Source organism: Pteropus alecto, unplaced genomic scaffold (genome assembly GCF_000325575.1).
Source record: "Pteropus alecto unplaced genomic scaffold, ASM32557v1 scaffold87, whole genome shotgun sequence".
In the NCBI taxonomy this organism is placed as follows: domain Eukaryota; kingdom Metazoa; phylum Chordata; class Mammalia; order Chiroptera; family Pteropodidae; genus Pteropus; species Pteropus alecto.
The window spans coordinates 19,796,631-19,799,189 of record NW_006443225.1 but is presented as its reverse complement, the minus strand read 5'-3'; the positions used below and the strand labels follow the sequence as shown (position 1 = coordinate 19,799,189).

Genomic DNA, 2,559 nt, shown 5'->3' with positions numbered 1-2,559 from the left:
AGTTAAAATAGGATCGCCATCGGTATTTCATTTTAGAGGACTAGAAATTGACAGATCGGAGGGTAAGATGAGAAATTCATTTGACTCTGATGGTGTAACGAGCTAGAGCACCGTGTTAAAGATACACCAAGAGCAGGACCAGTTGGAGTTGGTTCCTCCTCTGACTTGTCAACAGATATAAAAATCATATCTGCTCTGCAATGTGTTATCTCAGGTACATCTAATTAAAAAAAAGGAGGCCACTAACGATGACACCATTAAAATCGCGATGTCTTCTTCCGTTATCCCATTAATTTTCCTTAACTTTATAGGTGTGTAATTTAGTTATCCTTAAATTTATAATTTTAATTAATATGAAAGACTTTTTAAAATGCAAAAATTATACTTGTCAATTTTGTCAAGGTTGCCAGTTTTTTTCCTTTAGAGGAACACAAAGAAGAAAGTTATTTAAAATAGAGAACAGAACTTAAATAGGTAGCCACACCTACCTACATATACCAATATCTAGACCTGCGTGTATTTTATATGATGAATTGATATTCATGCTAGCTTCTCCTTGTTCTAATGCAGTCCGTGTTCCTTCCCCATCGGTTCATTCAAACGTCCAGAGTTTTACTGTTTTGTAGAAAAGATCTCTTGACATTGTGCCTTTGACTGAATGATATGCAGAGCACACGCCCACACAAACCCCCCCACATGCAAATGGATGTCAAAGAACATGACATTATAAAATCAAAGTTTAATGTGCTTTTGATCATTTCAAAATTTCAAACTCCCTGGATTTTGCTGTGTTTCTGACAGTTTTACCCTGTGCACTGCAGCCTGTTCTTTTTTTTCAGTGATGGAAAATTTCAAACATGCACAAATGTGAGAGAGTAGTATAATGAACACACATTTCATCCACTACTTATCTTAACGATTACTAACATTTACCAATCTCAGCATGTCTTTTAAAGTTATATGCCCTTATATAAGAAAATAAACTCTGAACTACAAAGTAATACATTTACTATTATATTTTCCATTATACATTATAATTTAGGTTTAAACTGGATCCCATAAACCCAAGAGTTTAATATGTTAATATGTTTCCTTTTTATCAAGTCCTTGGGTTTATGAAATCCAGTTTAAACATAAATTTCACATATATATAAATTTTATGTATAAATATTTATGTTATATGTATAAATCATACATATATAACATATATATTTATATAATACTACATATATTTTTTTATATCCTCTACCCTCTTTCTAAACACTTAGTCTACGGCCACGCCATCCTGAACAAGCCTGATCCCATCTGATCTCGGAAGCTAAGCAGGGTCGGGTCTGGTTAATACTTGGATGGGAGACCACCTAGAAAGACCAGGTTCTGTAGGTGTAAAAAATAAAAAAAAAAATAAGGGATCATAAGCCGACAAGGTCTTTGCAATCTGTGAGGTCAACTGAGGTTGCCTCACCTGAAAAAAAAAAAAAAGGAAAGAAAAAATGAAACACTTAGTGGACACTGGTTTCAACTGTCAAACGTCACACTGAATCTCTAGTCCTGGCTGTGCCACGACAGACCAGCGACACCCACACCAGTCACTTCTGTTTTACACTTTCTGGCATCGGTTCCCTACATTTCGGGGTTGAGAGTTTAAAATCATTCCCTGTTCTAAGATCTCGTGATTTCAGGAGAATACACTTCAGCTGTATGCATACCAAAATCATCATCATCCTTTGAGATCTTGCTCCAATTTCAATGATTTCCCCACAAATTTTTGATTTTTGTTTTGTTAAAAATACAAATTTAAATTGTTGAAATGGGCTTTGTTTTTCCCTATCAGTTGTATCAACACACACAACACGCATCTTTGCAGGGGCACACGCGTTGGCATGCGTACAGGGAATACGTTTCCCTGTCAATACCCATAATTCTATCAGACTCAATTTAATAGCTGTGACTCATTATTACAGACAGTGCCGTTACAAATAATTCTATACAGTATACTGAATGGTCGAGAGCCTGAACGCTAAGGCCAAACCCTGGGATTTAAACCCTGGTCTGGTCAAGTACTAGCTGTGTGACCTGGGGCATATTACTCAATGTCTCCCTTCTTCATATGTAAATTGTGGATCACTGTAGTACCTACATCAAAGGGCTAACGAGAGTATTATTAATATGAAAAGTATTTAAATGGTGCATGGCATATGGTGATACTTCGCTATAATGATTAATGAAATAGAGAATGGAAAAACAATAGGGAATATCAATGAAAGCAAAACTTGATTCTTTGAAAAGTTTAACAAGTGACGAAACTCTAAGTTACAGTCAGTAATGGAAGAGGGAGCAATGCTAGTTATCTTACATGAATAATAAAGATTAGATGTGAAGACGATGAACACCGGTATGCAAAAAGTTAGATAACTTTCATGAAAAGGACAAACTGCTAGAAAAACATACTACTGAACCTGACTCAAAAAAAAAAAAGAAAGAAAGAAAAAAGAAAATCGGAATATATTATAACAAGTAAAGAGATGGAATAAACAAACACAAACTTCTGCCCAAGAT

At 35.1% G+C, this 2,559-nt stretch overlaps 1 pseudogene; it reads left to right on the top strand.

The window, feature by feature from the left end:
* Window positions 1-1,267: 1,267 nt before the first annotated feature.
* LOC112472652 lies at window positions 1,268-1,386 on the top strand (annotated as a pseudogene).
* Window positions 1,387-2,559: the final 1,173 nt, after the last annotated feature.